Here is a 22,577-nt window from a genome sequence, read left to right as displayed (position 1 = left end):
AGAAGGGCTTTTATTAAGGATGACAGCCGTTTTGTGCCTCTTCACTTGGCAGCGACGACACAGCGTACGCGGTCCCGATGGTTTTGCCCCAGCTGTCGAAGCAATCCTCGGACACGAGCAAGAACTTCGACATCTGATGTTTTTATTTAAAAAACACAGGGACTAAAGTCTTGCTGTATGCAGTGCGATTGCCATGTGGTTCCACTGACGGCGAATAATCATCCACCTATAACGGCTCTTTGGACAGATTCAGGAAACGACTGAAAAGAACAAAAGTAAAGAGCAAACAAACTTGTGCTGCAAACAAGTTAGAACGCAAAGAAACGAAGGCGCGCTGCGCTGGGCTAATGCTGTAGCAAGGTCTGATATGTAAATTTTCAAGGCTGGCGTCGATTTCTACAAAGCGCCAGTAGCCGCTATGGAAATAAACGAAGGCGCACTGGAGGTGGGTAAGTCTGTAGCTACAAGCACGAGTTTTTATTGCGAAGCAATACTACTTTAGGTCGCACTTCAGCCCGTTCCGTGGCGAGGCGGTGGTAGGCACCATTGACCTTAAGCGTGACCTCGCTGCGTGACGTCACACCACGTGACCTAGAGTGACGTCACACCAGCTGTGTAAAAACGGGGCCCCATCTCACGCCGTCGCGAGGCGAGGCGGTAGCCACCAACGGCGGCCTAACTCCCGCTCCTCTCACCAGGGGCACTACGGTCAGTGTGACGTCACACCAGCTGTGTAAAAACGGGGCCCCATCTCACGCCGTCGCGAGGCGGTAGCCACCAACGGCTGCCTAACTCCCGCTCCTCTCACCAGGGGCGCTACGGTCGGTGTGACGTCACACCAGCTGTATAAAACAGCTCCGCTCCTCTCGCCAAGGCAGTCATACAGCCAGATGTTACGATGGTGCCTACGAACAAGGCAGCTCGGCAGAATGCAAAGAGGAAGCATCAGCGAGCTACGGAGACGGAAGAAGAACGAGAAGAACGACTTTCTAAGCGGCGTGCCCAGTATGCAGCTCGGCGACAACGTGCAACCTCCTCTGTGGAAACAGCAGAAGCAAAGGAAGAAATTATGAGTTTGCCCGACAGTGAGTCTCCTTCTACTAGTTCAGAACGCGACTAAACGGCAGAGGCGTGTCCAAGAAACCCCGGAGCAGCGGCAGCAGCGGCTCGAGAAGGAACGTGCGTTTCGAGAGAAGGAAAACGAAAAGCGAAGAAAACAGTGCGCAGAAGAAACACCCCAGCAGAGACAAGAGCGTTCGAAGAAAAGACAGGAGAAATCTCTCACCAAGGCTGGCCCTGCTTCGCAATCACCAGGCTTAACCAAGCTAAACCACGGCCGTTTTTTGTCTCTACCGCCGATTTCCACACCGCGCGATCGTCATATCTTTTCTTGGACTTGCTGTTGCAGCTGACAGCGATCATAAAGGTTAAGGCCGCCGACTGTAGTAGCAGAGGCTAGCCATTGAAAGGAACAAAGCCGTGCACTTTGTCAAGCAGGCAACGAGGCCTAGCGCGAGTATTAGAGCCGACTTCTAACGCTTGCCAACGCAAAGAAACAAAGGCGCGCTGCGCTGGGATAATGCTGCAGCGAGGTCCAATATGTAAATTTTCGCGGCTTCCGTCAATTTCGACCAAGCGCGAGAAGTCTCTAAGCAATTAAACAAAGCTGCACTGCACTGGGTGAATGCTGGATACTTAGGCCAGGCGCGATTTCCACAATGCACGAGTCGGAACTTCTGGACTACCTTTGCAGCTGATAGCGATCCTAAAGGTCAGATTGTAGTGCCAGAATTATCGTGGCCACTTTTACCCTGGCTTGCCACTGCAATGGAAAAAAGATGCACTGGGGTCGATGCCCCGGCCTCTCGCCACGTAGTATCGGTCCGCGACAAATAAGGACAGCATCGGCATTCCAGAAGCATCCAGGAAACGATACTGCAAAAAAAGTTACATTACAAGCGCCGCAATTTGGTGAGTTCTGCACGAAAAAAACTTGCGAAAACGTTCTACAACCCTTACCTCGGTGTTGAGAACGTGCACGCCCGACAAGCGCTTCGTCGTGGCTGTCAGACGGCGGTTCAGCTGGTGACGCCGGCGGTCCTCAAACCCCGCCTTATGTGGGTCGTCGTAATGGCGTTGCAAAACTTTGAACACCAGCACGACACTAGCCACGTGCTCCTGCAGCAGGAAAACGAGGTCCTGGAATGCGCGAGGTATGTAGGTAAGCGGTACAGCACTTCATGAGGCGAAATTTGAGATAAAATGCGTACCTCTATGTCGCTGGCGATTTCTCGCGGGTCAGCGCCTTTTGTGGGTCGTCGCAATGTCGTGGAAGCAAGATCTTTATAGGAATTTGAGCTGGCTATCGCCTACGTGCCCACCACGCAAAAAAATCCATACCTAGACAGCTCCAGAAACGCGCGCGGCGCCGCCTAAGCTCACGAAGAGAATGCCCGCGGACCACGCACGCGCGGCGGACTGCCGACCGGCCCTAGTGATTCCCTAGGCCCTCTAGGGACAGGCCGAGAGAGGCGCGGCGACACCACATCCGGTTGAGAACAAGGGCGAAGCGAAAAAAACGCCACGCAGACACGCATCCCACCGACCAATCGGAGTTTCCAGCCTACCGACCCGCAAACGCTGCTAGGCGGCGCAGCGCTCTCGAGCAGACAAGCGTTTGCGCTGCTAGGCGGCGCAGCGCTCTCGAGCAGACAAGCGTTTGCGGGTAGGTAGGCTGGAAACGCTGATTGGTCAAAAAAGTGACGTCACGCTTGTAATGTCAATTGGTCACGTGATTTTAGTTGACGTCGTGTCCGGTTGGAGACAAACGTTTTCCCTAGGTTTTTCTCGGCATTCAACACGTTTTGGACAGCGCGCGCGGGATAAGAAAAGCCCATTTTTACCCCCACCCCACCCAGTTCGACCACCTTGCTGAGCGGGGTGCAATTCAACAACCCTTGCCTAAATGCTCCCGCCACACACACACACGACACTTTCCCGAACTCGGATGTTTCGTCGCCTTTTGTTAATAACTGTTTGTGCAGCCCCTATACCCTCACGCCCCTAAGCCGCAACGTTTGTGGCCTGTTTTCGTTATGAATTTTAAATGTTCCGCACTTTGCTGCTATGGTTCCCTTCGCAACCGGCCATTTGCACTCTATGCGTGTTGTCTGCCCCCATCCTTTAGGCGGGTGCATTGCTCATATATATTAAAATTATTGAATTGCGAGGGTCGTGAAAGCGAAGAATGTCCGGCGAAGTCGGCGGCCGCATCGGCCTCTGTGTGAAGATCTGTTGTGTGGTGGGAGGTAACGGGTGGTGTTTTAAGGGCATATCATTAGGAGTGTCATGAAGCAGATATCTGTCAGGTGACGTTGGCTTCGCTGCGTCTGTGAGGCCCCTATCTGATGTGTGGCGTTTAGAGGAATTTGCCTATCTGCATCTGCCACATATAAACCGCCCCCTCTCCACTTCCATGGACAGGAAGGAGACGCTGGATGCCGAATGATTAAGCAAAAATGAAAACTACTCAGACAACAGCAGGCGTATGCGTGGAAAATATAAAGATCCCGGAAGACCTATGACTCTGAGTGCTAAATGAGGCTTGTGAGCGCTATTCCTTTTCGCGCTGCTCGGGAAGAGCAACCTAGATCCGAAAAGACCCACCGGCAGCTATGTTTGAAAAAAACCACCTTGGAGTACAGTGCCGTATCGCTTAAACAACAGCGCCACTCCGCCAGTAGTGGCGTGGGGACACGCAGGGAGCTAAGAATGTGTCGCATATGGCGTAGTTGCGTAGTCAAAATATGAAAAGAATAAAAATTGCCGTAGATTGCAGAGTTAAAAACAACGAACTCAGAGTTAGAATAGAATCAAAATTGTAATAGACTCCAAAATGGCATAGATTGGCGAGTGAGGAATGAAGGAATAAATTGGCGAGTGGGAATGCAATCGCATTCCCACCAAACCAATCTAATTGATCGCCAGTGAATATCATTCCATATCCATTATATATGCAGCCATAGCATTTCTGGCAGAGAATATTACGCACTTGGGTGATTGTTTTACAACAAGACAACCCCGAAGGGACGTTAGAATAGAATAATTTTAATTTTAATTTTACTTTACTGCGCAAAACTTAGCGTTTACAATTTATTTAAGCAAAGCTAACATTTTCATACAGAAATGCTTTTTCACGGGCCATCACCATACTCACTATAAACCCTCACAATCAAAGGTATGTACACGCCATGTATCTACTCGTTTTCCCACCATGCACTAGCCGTGAAAAATATTTACAAATATGAGGCCTCACCCGTCTCATTGTACATGGCAGAATAGTGTCCTCACAATTAATAAATGTCATGTTGTGTTAATATTAATTACCACTTATTCCGTGTGTGGATGATAGCGCAGAAAGAGGAAAGGAGCAGTTTTAGTCGACCGTGTTATGAAGCATTCATGGTGCGAAAAGGCGCAAATATCGTTATGAATCCCCAAGCGGCGCAAAATTATTTCAAACGACCGTTATAGGAGGTTGTTAGGGATGCCACAGTGGCAGACGTGGGATTCATAATTTCTGCAGCCGTGGAAACACAAATATTGTAAACTTTATCCTAAAGTTTCAATCTTTATAAGTATAAACTTACGCGATTTATTGTTAATTTTTAAGTTCCTTTAAAAGGCTGGCGAACAGAGTCATTCAAATCCTCTGACATACAAAGACTGGACAACAACAGCGCCACTGAAAAGTATTGAGCTCATTTAAAGCTTTCGTAATTTCTATGCAGTTGCCTACGCCCCCCACGAAAGAAGAGGCAACAGAGTAAATATTGATAGGTAAAACCTGCAAAACGCGCAAACATTTCTGTCGAAGAATGTCTGGTCACATGCTAGAAATCAATGAGCTAATCAAAATATACAGATAAGTTATCACTTTCATTGCTTATTTACGAAAGTTATGGGTTATTGAAACATGAATATTAGTTCATTTTTATGCGCTGAAAATTGTTTCCTTTGCCAGTAGCGAATTTCCTATATCCGCAGTTCGGCATTCTTAAAAAAAAAACGGCTTGTATTTTCTCTCACTGCGTAATGGGGCTCAGAACAGGGGCGTTCTCGGGTAGCTGCTAGACGGTTTGTATTCTGTTTAGGTTCTTGAAGGCGCACGTTCAATCATCTCTATGCCCAACGCAGCTGCTCCCTTCATAAGGTGTAATAAACAGGCAACCTGACCTGATGATTACGTTGCAGAAAAATCTAGGTCCTGTTGCTTATGTACAAGTTTTAACAATCACTGCAGCGTAATTAGAACCGAAAAGAAACTGTGCACCACAGAAACATAAAATGAGCATCGAAAATAAATTGGTAAGCCAAGACTGTCCTGCAACTGTGACCCGGTTCTGGCGCTCCTAACATAATGTCATGTACGAACTCAATCGGCTAATTTCCCCCTTCGAATATATGCACGATAAGAGCCATTTCACATTTTCTTAATGATGTGTGTAAGATTGCACCTGCAATGTAAGGCACTTGTTTTCCTTTCTTATAATCATGCTGCGATTCTATAGTCTATTCGTTCAGTGAACTGACTTGTATTTCTTCGCAACTCAAACTAACACACAATTAGAGAACCCCCAGGATCAGGTGGCGATGCGCTTCCTTATGTGAATTCAAGATCTTTGCAAGGTATATTGCATACCCAAGTTTGGAATGAGCCTCGTTTTAAGAAATATTGCGCTCAGAGGTAGGCTAAAAGCGATATTTGTACCTGAGACGGTTAACTGCAACATTAATGAGACTTGGGGAAGATCAGGGCGTGCACGAAATATATGTAAAATCCGGGTGGCACACCAACTGCTCAAACTTTTTTGGAGATGCCCGTTGTTCATACGCAGGTAAGTAAGAAGTGAAGCAGTCGAGATTTTACCTTATGTTTTATTGAGACAAACCAGTGTAGCGTGTGTTCTGTAGTACCAAAACTTAGCTAACGAAGACCTTACACTAAGGTTATTTCTACTGTGGTTCGACTCTACTAGGGATGCTAGTGCCATAGCTCGGTTTCTTTAGTGAACTTGGTACGCGCTCTCTACAAACGACTAAACTAGTTACACGCCGCTCGATAAGGAAATATCACAAGCATGAGACGTTTGCTATGAGCTGAGTCAGTTCCTAAGCCTTCTGATGTTTTCTTCTACCGAGTGGTCAAATATTTAGGTTTAAGACCAGTGCATGATGTTCTAGTATTTCCTAGAGGAAAGTAAGTTGAAAAAAAAGTCAATCTTTTAACTTCGTTAAATTGAGTAGACATGCGAAAGGATATGGTGAGCCTGCAGTTGACTAAACCACCGGTTGGAACTGGTTGGAATCTGATGAAGACGACGTGTAATGATGTGAATTTCATGACGACGACGTTGTGGGTTTTGCGGTTTTATATGAGGCACCCGTAGTGGATATGTGCCATGTTTATTTGAGGCCAACCAACCAACAAGCTTGAGGCGTGATCGGCTGTGCCGATAGCATAGTGCTCTCGTGCAGTGGCCAGCGAAGCTGGTCATATCGTGACACCGCCGGGTTGAAACCCGGTTGCGGCAATATTTATTAACGCGTTAATGTTAAAGGCCTCATGTCTCAGAAAAACCGGTGTAGGCTTTGACCTGCGGCGTGGCTGAAAAATTAAACCTAGCCAAAAAATGGACGGGAAATTAGAAATAAACAGGTGATCATACGACGTGATGCGACCAATCTGCGTTAAAACCACCGTTGGGACCTTGCTACAAGCGTCTACGCTGTTACGTGCTCGTTACTACGGTTTTAGTACTATATTATATTCGCCACACTGGCTAACTTCAATGAAACGGTAAGGTGTTGGTTGGCACTATCGTTAACATAAGTGACCAGGCTGCATAATTTGCATATCATTCGTATAGGGGAGCTCTTAATCCTCCCGTTAAACTAAAGAAATCTGTCAGGTAATGATTGTCCTTGCCCGCATCTCTTAGCGGTACTGAAAAAAGCTGTGTGGTGCTACAAAATGTGTGCAATTCGTATGATATTTTATATGTGCATGAGAAATGAATAATTTTGTAAGAACTAACGCCTTTTGTGTGATAATTGTATGACGTATGTACGACAAGCCGCATGAACCTATTTTATCCTGTAGCTGTTCCTTCCCTTCCTTTTTTTTTAGACAAGGCTTAATGTCTCTCTTACACTAGTGAGAAGCAAACTACGCACCCTGTAGTTCAAAAGCGTGGTTTTTGGGCTTGGTGGTGCATGATCACGTCAAGAGAATGTAGCGCAGAGTAGGACAAGACACAGGATGAAACACACAATACGAGCGCTAATTTCCAACAAAGCTGAAAGGATAAATGCTTCGGGAGAGGCGTGTGTACGCACTCCCTCTACGTTTTTATATGATAAAAACTTGTTTTTGAGGCAACGATACTGATAGCACAAGGGATGACGTGCCTTTGGCGTATAAGTATGTTGCATGTGTGAAATAAAACTTGTTGGAAGTTAGCACTCGTGTTCGTTTCTTCTAGTGTCCTGTCCTACTCTGCGCTACATTCACTTGCTACGAAGCCTGGTTACTTTTTACAGAGACGGTACAATTCTTTATTTAATTGTTCTCGTTCACATTGCGTCTCAGCATTCGTATTCGCCGTCAGATATTCGTTCCGCTCGTATTGGGTTTCATGAATGTAGAGGGTTTGATCGTCGGATGAGGCTGTATGGGTGGCTAGAGCCGGAGGGGTGGAGCCTTTTATGGATGAAGGTTGGAGGAGAACAGGGGTAGGTGGGCGGGAAGTGGGTGTAGGCTCTTTGGTGGGAAATGAAATTTCACCAGTGGCAGCGTGCAAGTGCAGTCGATGCGATGAAATCCGTCTCGGGCACGGAGAGTTGGGAGCTTCATACTATCACGCGGACCACGCATCGTTTCCCTAAAAACGACTACATGCTCTGAAAACACCACCGAGCTTTGCTGCTGCCCTTGATAGAGCGGAATCTGCGGCAGCAAAATTAACGCGGCTTTCGGGCTTGGATCTGGCATTCACCGTAGCGGCGAGTTGTGCGCTAAGTGCACCTGTGAACGGGCTTACTGCTTTCACCGCAGCATTCTCGTGCGCTCTCCTCAGCGTGCACAGCGGTTACGCTCTGTGTCTGATGCCGTTCTCAACTTTGGACAAATGTTTGTTAGCTAGAAAGACATATTTCGTCAAACAGCGCACATTATTAAATGACAAGAACTTCTCGAACACGTTCGTGTGAAGGCGATCATTGACAGCGATGAAGCATGACTGAAAGCTCTATGTGTGTCGCACGACAGTTATAGCGTCGTAAACGGCGTATGCCTGAATGTAGGTCTGTCATTTTCTGATATGTTCGACATAGCGAACGTACTCTCTGCGCTGAGAAATGAAGCGGTGCACTCGATAGCTTTTCTCGGCTGTGTCAGCAAGCATGTTAAAACTTTTTGAGAGTATTAGTTGGTTTTTCTTCTTCACTCTTGTGTGTCCTTTCATCTCGGTCAGTATAGATAGAATTTATTTCCTTGGGCAGTTCCCGTCCGCTACATAAAATGAAGCCTGCTTGAACTTTAATTTCGCCTTTTTCGCACATATCACTGAGTATCTCGGCTACTCAAGTGTACGATAAGCATAGAAGTAATCTTTGCAGTCAGGAAAATAGTCCACTAAAAGCACAGCTATGCAGGGGACATGCGTGCTCCATCGGCAGGAAAGCTACCATGTGGTTAGCTAGTTAGGCTTAGTTCAAGCGTCCAGAACCGAGACAAAGAAAGATGGGGACAGCATACAGGTAAGGCGCAGCTAAACAATATGTGATGCAAAACCAAGTGCAACGCTCTTCTCAGTAATTTCAGTTTTCACGAGAGGCTTGCACTTGAAGCTTGCGAGATTAATACCAATACAAGGGGGGGACTAAGATAAAAAATTGAAAGAAAAAGTTTCGCGGCCTTTGTCACTAAGTATAAGGCGCTTAATCAAACAAGAAGTAAAAAGTAACAATGAGAAAGAGAAGAATTTTTGCAGAAAACAAAAGAAGGAAAAAACAAAAATATTGGTTCTGTCAGAGTCTAAGTTGTTCAACGGCTGTTAAGGATAGATATTGCACGATGAAGGGAAGGAAAATAATGACTTTTGCTGGGATGGCTTCGGCAATGAAAATAATGGACATAATAAACACGGTGAAAATCCCGAGCTTCTGTAAATTCGCTCCTGGTGGGCATATTAAGAAGGATTTCAAGAACAGTGGAAGGAAAATTATGGTTGAGATTCTTGAGTATCTCTTGCGGCATATATGGCTGGAGGATAGCCTGAAAAAGTAAACTTCAGGAAATAATAAGCGCCACGTCTCCCACCCCTGTGTAATGGTGAGTGCTATGAATACTATGCTTGGCTAGGAACTGTATGGTTTAAAATTTCTAGTGAGTGTTGATTGACTTATTGTCTACATAAGTGCTTGCAGTCGTGAGAAAGATTTCACGCTACGGTTTTTGTCTGTTGTTTTGTTGTGTTGGGTTCTATGGCACTTAGGCAGCTAAGGTCATCACGAGCCAAGCTCAAGGTATAGATTACGGTATCTGTAGGATGTTTATAAATGTGGAAAATCATCGATGGTGAACACGGCCTAAAAAGATTGTAGTGCCTAGTATTAACCGAGAAGAAACTGGAAATAGGTAATGGTTAAACTCCTTAAAAAAGGTCAGGTAGCCTCAGCCGCTATCCTCGGCAGGGCAAGAATCCTGAGGCTCCCAACCAATCAAATAAAGACCTTAGCCTTCTCCTCAGAGATAAGAAAGTGGCTTAGGTGTATCATGTAATAAAGCGAGCCAGTGGTACAAAATTTAGTTTTCCAAGTACGCCTGTTTCTTTTGAACAGCTAAAAACGGAAGGTGTGTTAATAATGGCATTAACATGCAATAGTAGTGTTGGATGAAATGGAATGTATTCGTTATAAAATTGAGTGAAGCACTTTTTTGTTTTTTCAATTCTTCAAGTTTTTTCAATTTTTATTTTCTTCGAGTGCAAGGAATTCTTGTAACATATGTTGTTGTGGAGTTTGTTTTTTTACGGAACTGCGTAAGAGTGAAATCACAGATTGCAGGAAAATTGTATTATGGAGGCAGTGGTTTCGGCTTGGAGCAATGGCATGCAGTTGTCTATCTGTGGTCAGCAAACCAGTGACCTTCCTAGTGCCTTCATTTTTGTAATGCCAATGTGTTGCTCATGCAGCAAACTCACGACTTCCCTTTGAAGCAACTGTGGTATCACAACACTGTTGTTCCACACCAAACAACCGCAGTCTACTTAAAGTTCGAATCGCCTCACAAAGAAAGGCTGATAAGAAGCGTCTATCCGTGCCATACCATTTCACAAACGTGGCCATCCGTGTCATACCATTTCACGAACAGCACTCAAACTGAATCTTTCCCAGTTTCACGCTCGATATCTTTCGCAGTCAAGGGGAGGTTATTCAGAGGAGAAAAATAAAAAAAATTCGCCTGCTTCATTACCAGTTTCTGCCAGTGGAAGGCGTGAGAATCTATCTGCATTGGCTATCTTTGTTCCTGCTCTGTGCACAATGTGAAAGTTGTAGTTTGCAAAAAAAATTATTCAGCAATGCACACGAGCTGCAGCTACCCCATTTTGTGGTACTTTGACTAAAAATGAAGTCGAGTGACTGGTGATCAGTAATAAAATTGAAACTACGCTCGCACAGATATTTAAGAAATTTCTTAACTCCAAAAACAACTTCTAGGGCTTCTTTTTCCCTCTGCGCGTAGTTACGCTCGGCCGGGGTCACTGTTCGCTATGCGAACACAATTGGTCGCTCTACGCCCTCAACCACGTTAGAGAGCACTGCGCCTAAGCCATTAGCAGAAGCGTCACTTGTCAGATGTATTTCATTCGTTACACCGTACAGTTCCTAGACCATGTCTTCACTGATCAAGTTTTTACAGTGATCGAAACATGCGTCACACTGACTCGACCATTTCCAAGTGCTGCCCTTACGCAACAGTTGGTAGAGAGGTTCTAGAAAATTTGCTAGATCAGGCAAAACTTTGGCGTAGTAGTTTACTATGCCCAAAAATGGCTTTAGTTGATGCACATTACTTGATTTTGGCGCTTCTTGAATCGCCTTCACTTTTTCGCTGCTGTTTGTACGCCGTTCTCGTCCAGCTCGTGTCCCAAGTAACAAACACTTTCTTGGAAAAATTTGCAGTTGCCTGGGTTTACACGAAGGCCATTCTTACTGAGAAGTTGTAGCACTTGCTCGGAAAGTTGATAGCACTCTGTCCGGTTTTTTCCGGCTATTAACACGTCATCCAGGTAACAGGAAGTACCAGGAATGCTTTGTAAAACCTGGTCCATTACGTCCTGAAACATTGCGGGTGCGCTCAATTGCCACTCCGTACGGCAATCGCCGAAACCTGAAAAGTCCCATGTGGGTATTTTACCGTGAGCAGTTCCGGTACCTGCTCATCCAGCTCAAGCTGCAGGTAAGCTTTGGATAAATCGAATAAAGTGAACACGGTTCCGCCACCAGTGATGCGAATATGTCCTCCGGTAGGGGCAGTGGATAGTGGTCGAGTTAGATTCCCCGATATACAGTTACTCTGTAATCACCACATATCCTGATCTCTTTTCCTGCTTCCTTTGGCACAATTACGAGTGGGGTAGCCCAAGCACTGTGCCTGACCCTGTACACCACACCAGCTTTCTCAAGGTCTCGCAATTCATTCTCCACTTGTTCGCGCAAAGCATATGTAACTGGTCTCGCCCTACAAAAGGTTGGTTGCGCACAGTTTTCATTTGGATGCTACCAGTGTATCCTTTGATTGAACCATAGCCTGGCTCAAACACTTCACCGTACAGCTGCTTTAACCTCTTGTCGGCTTCCGCTGTTACCATCCGCCTGCCGCCCCGTACGTTATCCACGTCATGTTGCAACTGCTGCACAGCATTGTGCAGGTCTACTTTAAGCGCCGTTATCGAATCGCGACCTAGAAGCGTCGGCATGCGAGCTTAACTTTCTTGCTTTGCAACTGTCAGAGACAGATTGTAGCTTCGGTTCTCATAAGGGACGCTGACGTTCGCAACACCTTTCACTTTGAGTGCAGTGCCGTTACAGACATCTAGACGCACGTCATCTTTGGAACATAGGTGGATAGAAAAATTTTAATCAATGTCTCTTTCAGACATTATGGTCACAGCGGCTCCTGTGTCCAATTCCATCGGAATCAGCTTGCCGTTTACTTTTACTTTAAGCACAACAGGCGGAGAGCTATGAACCTTACTCGTACAAACTGCAAGCAAATCGGTTGCAGACACTGTCCCCTCAACTTTGTGCACTACCTTTTTTCTGCCCATTTTCGCTACATGACCTGGCTTTGAGCATTTGAAGCACGTACTTTTGAGAAAAGAGTAACTCACTGGCGCGTGCAGTCCGCCACATCTATGACAGGTGCGAATGTTGATTTTCCCATGTTGCTTCCATGAGCTGTTTTGGAGGTCCCGCTGCTTGTTACTAGCGGTCTTGTCCTTCGTTGTGTGTTGCTTTCCTGGCGTGGTGTGCTCCCGATGCCAGTAAATGACAGCAAGACGGGTTGTTGACTCCTCCGGCAGCATTTCTCGGGTGTCTTTCTGGGCAGCATCGAAGCCGTTGGCAATTTTGCAGACTCGCTCCCAAGTGACTTCGTCGTCCGACAGGGCAAGACGAAGGCATCGAATTGAATAATTTTCAATTCCAGCAATCAGTCGATCCCGGAACGCTTCTTTCAAAAAATTCGGAACGAACACGTTGCAACCAGTCTCTTCAGCTCGACGATGAACTGTTGCAGGCTCTCGTTCGGCTCTTGCTTTCGCTGGTGGAAGTGATAACACTCAGTAACCACAGACCGTTTTGGAGCATAGTGCTTTCGGAGAGCTTCTGTAACTTCTTCGTACTTGACTTCTGTGGGTTTCTTCGGCGGCAGCAGGCTACGCAGAGTCACGTAAGCCTTTTTTCCCTGGACTGTTAGAAGTCTTGCAACTTCTTATTTGCGTCTTTTCCTTCGGCGGTTGCATACCGGTCGAACGTTTCCACGTAGACGTCGATACTGCCAGAGTCAGGGCAGAACTCGGCCAGAGATCCCAACGTGGTGGTCATTATTGATGTGCTCGCTTGCCATGCGTCGTCGCCGTTTCTACAGGCTCGGTCATTGCCTTAGCCCGAACAATCCCATCCTTGTCGTCATGTGGACCAGAGACGCCATGAAGTCAAGTATTTATTCGAACAGCAGCACGAACCTAACAGCCAAATGATTCAGGGGCTTCACCTTATAAAGGAAGCCTGGGTGCAACCGAGGCATGCCATTGGTTAGCGATACAATGGCACAGGTGCACACTAACCGCGTACATCAGACACGCTGCGCACTGTAACAATGTGATAGCACACGTGATAATCTTTGGCAAGAAACAACAGGTACGTTGGAAGCATGGCCCTCTAGGTGATCCATGAGAGGCCACAGGTCAGCGTCAGCACGCTGCCTTGCCACGAAATCAGAACTGCTGATCACGCCTAGGAAACGATTTACATCATCTGTGCGTTCATCAGCTTGCTCGACGGGTGCGCGTGAGAGCGTGTCGGCGTCTTCGTGTTTACGTCAGGACTTAGAGGCAATTGTGTAATCAAATTATTGAAGGCGAAGGCTCCAGAGTGCTAGGCGGTCTGATGGGTCCCGTAGATTGGTCGGCCACCACAAGGAATGGTGGTCTCTGACCACTTTGAAAGGACAACCATAGATATAAGGCCAACATTTAATTGTGACCTAGACGACAGCGAGGCACTCCTTTTCCTAGGTGGAGTAGTTGATTTCGATGCGCGAGAGTGTGCGACTCGCATACGCGATCACAAGTTCTACGCCTTCTTGATGTTGAACGAGGACGGCACCAAGCTCGATGTTGCTAGCGTCGGTGTGTATATCGGTAGCAGCCTCCTCATCAAAGTGAGCCAGCACAGGGGTATTGTGCAGCCTTTGGCGCAGCTCTGTGAAAGCAGCCTGTTGCTTGGCAGTCCAGACGAACGGTATATCATGACGTGTTAAACAGCTGAGGGGTTCAGCGAACTTGGAGAAGTCGGCGATAGAACGACGGTAGTAGGCGCACAAACCCAAGAAGCGCTTGAGCGTTTTTTGTTTTTGTAGTAGGACGGGAAAAGTCGGCTACGGCGGCAGTTTTCTCGGGATCTGGTCGTATGCCATCGGCGCTCAAAGCATGGTCGAGAAACGTGAGGTCTTTGCAGTGAAAGCGGCATTTCTCGGGTTTAAGCGTCAAGTCGGCCAACCGCAGTGCATCCAACACCGCCCGCAGGCGTTCAAGGTGTTGGTCGAAGGTTTCTGAAAACACCACCATGTCATCTAGGTAACCTAAACAGGTTTGCCATTCGAGGCCAGCCAGGACGGCGCTTAAACGTCGCCATGCGCTTAAACGCCGCCGGTGCAGTGCAAAGGCCGAAGGGCAACACCTTAAATGTATAGGCCGTCCGCTGTGATGAAGGCAGTTTTTTCGCGGTAACGTTCACCAACCTCAATCTGCTAATATGCGCTCTTTAGGTTGACCGACGAAAAATACTTGGAGCGACGAAATCTGTCTAGTGAGTCGTCGACGCGGGGCAGCGGGTCGACGTCCTTTTTCTTTATGGCGTTCAGCTTATTGTAATCAACGCGAAAGCACAATGTCCCATCTTTCTTAACAAGCACGACGGGCGACGACCATGGGCTCCTAGAGGGCAGAGTAATGTCGTCTGTAAGCATCTCCTTCGCCTGCGTTTGGATGGCGTCGCGATCCCTCGGGGAAATGCGGTACGGCTGCTGTCGTATGGTGCGGGCGTCATCAGAAGTGATCCGATGCTCCGTTATCGCTGTTTGCCGCACTTTCGAGGAGGATGCGAAGCAGGTTTTTGTATTGGAGCAGTAGGGCGCGGAGGTCGCGCTGTTGAGTCGTTGAGAGCCCGCAGCTAATATCGATGCGATCAAATGGCGTGTCCGGACGTTCATTGCCTCGAACGCAATGCACTCAGTAGCATCGGCCAATTGATCGGCCCACGCGACGGCAGTAGCTAGGAAAAGGTGAGGAGGTTCGTTCGTACAATTAGTAATCAGGAGTTCTGACCGACCATTACGAAGGTGTACAATGCTTTGGGCCGAGCAAATGCCATGTTTCAGAGCAACAAGGAAAGGCTGCCCTCGGCGACTGCAGGTTTGTCGCGTAGCCCAACATCGCATTCGACGCTTGCAAAAACTCTGGGGTGCGGCGGGATCAAGACACTTTCAGTGGAAGTACGAAGGGCGGAGCTGCATTGGCGAACGTTGGAGGGGTCGTCGGCTTTCGCTGGAGAAAACGTAACGGTTCTGTGCTGCAGGTCGATAATGGCACCATTCTCACGGAGAAAATCTACGCCCAAATGCAGGTCAAGAAAACCGTCGCGGAGCACCAGGCGGATTATTATGAACGTCGAGTCGCAGATCTAGAGCCTAGCCGTGCACTGTCCATGCGGAGAAATGATATGGCCCCTCGCCGTCCGGATCTGCACGCCAGAGCAAGGAGTTGCAGCTTTCTATTGGAGTGCTGCCAGTTTGCCACTGATAATTGAAAACTCCGCTCCTGTGTACACCAAGGCGCTAATGCTGTGACCGTCGAGAAGCACGGGCATGTCGATTGAGAAGCGGTCCTTTACTTCAGCTGCTGTCATCGACCTCATCAAAGCTCCATCATCGGATGTCTGCAACGTAAGGGGGTCGTTACAGCGTCGATATCCAGCACCCACGCCTCCGGAGGTCGTGTGCTCAGTTTTCCCGGCGAGGGCTGGGCGAGCAGTCCACCATCGCTCGCGAGGAGTTCTGCGCATTCGGTGAAAACGACGATCGGCGAGGTAACGATGATCGGGACTGACGGCGCGCCATGGACCACAGAGGTTGCTGGGTTACGTACTCTTCAATCTCACACGTCCGTTGGCCAACCCGGGGCCTTGGCGCATCGAAGGAAAAACTCTGCAGCCTATGCTTTCGATATGGGCACCGGGGGAACAGGTGACCGGGCTCCTCACAGTGGAAGCAGAAACACCGGCGGTCAGGGCCACGCCAGACGTCCGCTCTTCGCAGCTATTGCTGACTATCCTCAACTGAACGTGTTGTGTAGAGGGACGCTGCACTTCCTGCAGATGGCTGCAGCCACTTGAATGCGTGGTACGAGCAGACAACCGGAAATCAGGGCCGATACCACCATACATCAACAGGAATGCGATTAAGTATCCGAGCCGAGCTAATAGCCATTATACGCTATTTGAAATCGGCTCCCGCATGTTCTTCTCAAACTGACCCCATTCATCATCATATGTACAGGGGCTCTCAACCTGCCTACCGGGCAAGCGCCAACGTCCTTTATACGGACCCTGTAATGCAGAACATAACGCATAATGTATGCCTCCTTCGCGAATGTTGTCAGCATGCTACCATCCAGTGGCTCCCCACGCACTGCGGTATCCCTGGAATCGAGAAGGCTCATAGACTAGCCCATGCGTATCTCTCTATCGCGCTAGGCAGAGCTTCCGATACTCTTCCTCCTTCTGTCACTACCACACCTCAAGTTGCTGATACGATCGCGAAGAGGCCTGTCACCAAACTAAATCGCGTCGCCTACCTAGCGGCTGTGGCAACACCCTCTCTATAGATGCACTTCCCCCGATGGTACTCACGCGACGAGAATCGGTTCTGCTGCGGCGGATTCAAACAGGTGCCATTCTTACTCCTTTTCTGTTGAACCGTTTTCACCGGGGCGGCACGACGCCACCTGTATCTGGTTCCTGCTCCAGGTGCAAGTGCCTCGCGCATCTGAACCACCAATTTTGAGTATGTCCTCTCTACACACCTCCTCGTCTTCGGGCCGTCATCTTCGAGCCTTCTTCTATCTGGACCTGGGCCTGCCCCTATAACTCGCTTCCAGATCGTGCCGTCGAACTCTGGCGGGCGCTCCTCGTCTTCATCCAGGAATCGGAGGCGCCGCTAGTCGGCGATTGGCTGCGCAACGCTCACGAGCTGCCTCCAGAAAGTTTTAATAAAACGGAGGTAGCTTTACCTCTTCTCCTTTACAACGTCCCCTCGCCTTGCACCGTCGCGCCTTTTGTGCATTCTTAAGTGGCATAAACGTGGTTTCAATCTATCCACCTGCTCTCCGTACTAGAGACTGCTACCAACTCATTATGAAATTTTCCAGCGAATTTACTACTGAAACGAAGATGCTTCGGTCAGAAATCTCGCGTCATTTTGAGTTTGTTAGAACGCCGGATCTGGTTCTGTCTCCAGAGCGAGCTTTAAAAGCTCTTCATTGTATGCATAACAAATCTAGTCCCGGTCTCGACGCAAAATGCAGCGAATTACGAAAATTCTTGCTCCACACTCATATGATTTTATTTCAGCAAGCTGTAAATGATAGTACCCTATCCTGTGAATGAAAAATCGCGCACACCATTTCCATTTACAAATCCGGCAAGTGAAGTGACAGAGTTAACTAGAGACTAATATTATTATAGTGGGCACCATGTAAAATCTTTAAGCACATGCTGTACATTATTATCGCGCAGCACTTAGTAAATAGCAATCTACTTCTTTCAAGCTAGCAGGGCTTTTAGTACGGGAAACTAAGCAAGGCACAGCTTTTCAAATTCATCATCGATAGTCACTCGGTTATTAATTCGTTACGTCAGACGTATGCCGCATTCATTGATTTTTCGAAATCATTCCGCCGAGTTCCTCATCAGCCGACACTTGCAAAACATAGAACTTTCAATTTAAACAAAAATAATTTAAGTTGGATCCACAATTATCCGAAAAATGGATCGCAAGCTGCCTTACTAGACAACGTTTCAATCCCTACTGCTGTTAACTCTGGAGTTCATCAGAGATCTATTTGAGGTTTGGTTTTGTTTATGGAAATTTAACCTCCCAAAGCGACTCATGCAACGAGGGACGCAGTAGGGAAGGCCACCGGAGATTTCGGCCAACTGGGGATCTTTAACGCGCACTGGCATCGCGTAGTACATGGGCCACTAGAGTTCGAAATTGAACCGCCGTGGCTGGGGTGTTTATCACTATTCATGTTCTACACAAATGATATGCCCAATAATATCACGTCGAAAATAGGTCTTTATGCAGATGTCTGTATCATTTATCGCCAGAGAATTGAACGCAACGCTTCTGGTCTTCGATAGGGGGTCTGAAATAATTATTAGCATGGTGTAATATGTGGTTAATGCAGTTAAACGTTAACAAATCCTAAATAATGACATTCACTGCATGTTGCTTGAATGTACCATTATTTATAATATCAGCAGTGCTGCATTTTAGCTCGTAAATCAGTACTAATACCTCGGTGTCATCATGTCAAATAACTTACCTTGAAATCAGCCCATAGAACATACCATCAGCGAGGGGAGTAAAATTTAAGGACTAATTCAAAAAGCACTCTACATCGCTACAGCTTACACAAATCTTCTTGTTTACAACACTCCAGGCAAACCGCAGCTGGAATATGCCTTCATTATTTGGAATTTGCGTCGAAGTTTTTTATTGCCCTCACAGGAATCATCTCAAAGCCGTCCGATTCGTTTCATAACAAGCAACGACACACATGACAGTATTACTCACCTCCATAATTTCTTGTATCTTCAGACATTTCAGCAACAAAGGCTGATTTCTTTAATTCAGTACTTTTTCAAGCTTAGCAACAGCACTATCACTTTTCGACTCGAACAGATTAGTCCTTGCAGATTTACCTCAGCGCACTGACCAATCATTCAAAAGGATTGTACCCCATTCGAGGGCTAACTTCTTCAAATTCTCACTGCTGATTTTACCCATTTAACTTTGGAACAAGTTTCCTTGATACGCTGCGTGCATTAGTAATTATGATGTATTTTCGGTTCCTTTATCTTCTAATTCGGCCTGCCGCTTTTTATTGTTTTCTCTTCGAGAGTGCAATTGCTCGGGAGAGTAGAGTAGTGTCGAGTTGGCCGGGATAATTGAAGATTCTGTTCATGCGTCGAAAAGCTGTGCTTGAGGGCTTTAGCCAAACTGTTTACCTACATGAACAACGCATACTCGAGTAAAGTGGAAAACAATCTTTTTACTGTTCATCTTGCTCTGTTTGCAGCTCGTGTACCCTATCTGTCCACGAAGTTCTCTCTATACTCCATTTGCCGCAGCACGAAGCTTTACGCAAAGAGCTGGCGTGGCTGCTCAGGAGTTAGGGCACTCTGCTACTGAGCCGGAGGACCAGGGTTCGAACCCGACCTCGGCGGGCGCGTTTCAATGGAGGCGCCCATGTCCTGTGCGATGTCAGTGCACGTTAAAGATCGCAAGGTGGTCGAAATTACACCGGAGCCCTCTACTACGGCATTTTTTTCTCTCTTCTTTCACTTACACCTTCCTCCCTTCTCTCAGGGCTCTGTTGAGATGTACCCCTAAAATTAGGACAGTTGCTGCGACATTTCCTTTCTTCAAAAACCAAATTGAAGTTTTTGTTATGTAAAAGCACGCAAGTGTCGGCCCACAAAACAAAATCCCTCCGTCACTTGTCACTCGTACTTTTCGAAGATTCGGTGAGTTCTTAAAAAGAAAACGTGAAGTGGTTCGCGTTGTAAAAAAATGGACAAGGCTTCAAAGCGTTCAGTCACCGAACGCTGTCACTATAATTATTCTCCCGCTGCACTACTTTCTGCCGTGGCTGAAGTCAACGCGATTAACAACGCCAGCCACGTATCACTCATTGCTTCTCAAGGTATCGGTGAGCGGCAGAATGAGAACGTGTTAAGAGGTAAGGAGAAATGCAGGAAATACATCAGTCGCGGTCACTGATGAACAGCATAACGAAACATACCTGTCTGTATTTTAGACGTGTGTTGAACTTCTTTGCGGCGCGAATATAGCCAGTGGGAAGAGGAATGTGAGCTTTGGCAGCGTGGCGCACAGTGTAATATGCGCTGTTACGCTTTAGCTGTTTGGCTGCCAAGTACTGGCGATGTGTACTATCTATGGAACAGCGATTATTTGCATGCAGCACTAAAGAAATTTTCAGAGAAGCTTCAAAACTACAAACAGATTATGGTGATCTCATCAAAAGCGTGTCAGCTAGAGAATCACAATTTATTTGTCTCGTTCCTCACGAACAGCTCTAATCTTGTTGTCATCGACTAAGCATACTGTAATAACAAGACGCTGCCAAACGCCTAGAAATACCGCTAAATAAAACATATTGAAACGACTGCATGATCCACGCCTCTCCGCACTAGCAGCATTTACGACGAAGCCGCTAGTGTACGCAAGGCAAATCGTCGATTTGCCAAAAGGCCATGAATGTAGCTGAAGCGCAGCGTCGTGCCATGAACGCTGCAAGTATCCGGAAGGGAAGAGCCGTACGCAGGGTCGTAGTTAAGGCTATTCCTCTCGGGACGCTGAGTGGAAACACGCAGCGCGACAAGATGCCCAAGGTCGCCATAAAACATTTCTCCTAACACATAATCGCTCCTTGTTAGCATGCAAAAAAGCAAACAAAACCAAAATGAATTCAAGCGTGCCAGAAGGATTCAAAGCAAATTCACCCAATAAAAAAAGAGGTAGAAAATTGAGCCCTCATCATCCGAAGTACCACAGAAGTCATCGCCGTTTATTTTGTCGTTTCCCTCTTTTCTGTGTTCATTTATCTTCCTGACCCTACCAGTGTAACTTTTATCTAGTGTTTTCTTTGTGCAGTTTTTGTCGCTTGTTCTAAATAGAACTTGTAAGTGCGTAAACGACCTCCTGTGTATTGCATATCGATTGCGATTCTCTAAGCGTCCAATAAACACGAATGCGTACAAAGCGCCCTGCTATAAGGTAGTTGTGTCTGGAATGTAATATTTTTATCATTATTCTTTTGTGTCACATGACCACACCGTGCTTTTGGAACATATATATCCAACGTTAATTAAAAATATAACGACGTGGCCGGTTCTTAATTTTATTAGCCTCCAGTTTGCCTCAATTTCTTTGTTTAGAAAATGTGTCATTTATTCCCGCAATTTTCTTAACATAAAAAGGACCACAGCTGTTCCCGCCGCAAGGGGTGTAGAAAGGCTCGTTGAGACGTATTCGACTTTCCCAACATCTGGAAAGGGCAAAGCAACAAAATGTAAAAGCGCAAAACGGGTGCGCCCCAAGCGCTAATCATTGCAGAACGCTTGGCCACCACTTGAGACACTCATGCATTGGCCTTGGCGGTAACGATACGCTGTTGATCTCGACAATAGGTAGAAAATTATTAAGCGAACATTCCACATTGCAATCCTGAAAGCATAGCATGGCTGATTTCCCAGAAATTGCGTCGTCGACTGCCGGTCCACTATAAACCGAACAAAATGTCGACGTCACCTCGAGACGTCATGGGTAGTGCCTGCGTTATCAAGAAAGAAAGAAAAAAAATGGCCAGTGGTTCAGAATTACTTGCCAGGAAAAGTATTGTGCGAAAGCACGTTTTTTTTTTGCAGCTTTGGCGCCACCGCCACGTAATTGAAATCCATGTCGAGGTTTCCACTGACCCGGGGAAGGAGTAAAGCGCGTCTTGAGCTTTTTCATCGGCAATACCAGTGTATGCCTGCGGCCTACGCTCAAGTACCACGCTTTCTGCAGCAATGTTGTAAACACTAACGCATATTGCTCTAGTGCCGTGTTTTCGCCACAGCGTTGTCCATGCCACGCTAGCAACGCACGTCTTCCTGTCACTAGCGCCACATAGCCCAAATTGCGATCATTAGTTCTTTATTAGTATTAGTGGATGAAATAGACGCCGTGCAATCCACAGCACGAGATTGTGTTGCGGTTTACCGGGAGGTGTCTTGGGCGGCGGAGATATCATAATGCTCTCGCGAAGTCGATAGCGATGCTGGTAGGTTCGCGCCGCTGCCGTTTCGAATCCCAGTGATGAATATTTAGCTCATTTATATTTTTATTTTTCTTCACATGGCAGAAACCCCCAAACATCGTAAGATCTTGCTCGCGGTTTACATATCTGAATAGTGATCTGGCGCTAATAAAATTTCTACAGGCCAAGAGTACTCAGTGTGACTTCAATATTGTCCTAGAACCGGAAGTTACAGCAGTGGATCGAAAGTGAAACCGAAAGTGGCGCCATACGACTGGAAGTGACTTCACGAGACCATAAATTGAATCCGTAAATGAAGATAAGAGAACAGAAGTGGCGTTAACTAAACAAGAAGTGATGTGTTGGCTTAGGTGGCACGTATGTGGTGCACGTGGTGGCCCGTATGTCGTTTGGTCTTTTCTAAAGACCTTCATCCTAAGGCCTATGACCTAAGGGCCTTAACCGGAAAGCCCTTTCAGCATTAGTACTACTTTCTAATTAGTACGTGCTAGCAAACAATAGTTAACCAGTAGCCCATGATCAAACAAATGCGTTCCCATTCACAGAACGTCAGTAGAATTAAGTGACAATGCTAACACAAGGGCAAGTTATTAGATCATA

General features: G+C 46.9%; 2 pseudogenes; one reads left to right on the top strand and one right to left on the bottom strand.

The window, feature by feature from the left end:
- Positions 1 to 1,765: 1,765 nt before the first annotated feature.
- On the bottom strand, positions 1,766 to 13,173 carry LOC144133965 (uncharacterized; annotated as a pseudogene).
- A 3,017-nt stretch (positions 13,174 to 16,190) lies between these two features.
- LOC144133964 (uncharacterized) lies at positions 16,191 to 17,197 on the top strand (annotated as a pseudogene).
- Positions 17,198 to 22,577: the final 5,380 nt, after the last annotated feature.

This window comes from Amblyomma americanum, chromosome 5 (genome assembly GCF_052857255.1).
Source record: "Amblyomma americanum isolate KBUSLIRL-KWMA chromosome 5, ASM5285725v1, whole genome shotgun sequence".
In the NCBI taxonomy this organism is placed as follows: Eukaryota; Metazoa; Arthropoda; class Arachnida; order Ixodida; family Ixodidae; genus Amblyomma; species Amblyomma americanum.
Note: the sequence above shows the minus strand (reverse complement) of the source record. Positions and strands in the feature narration are given on the sequence as shown.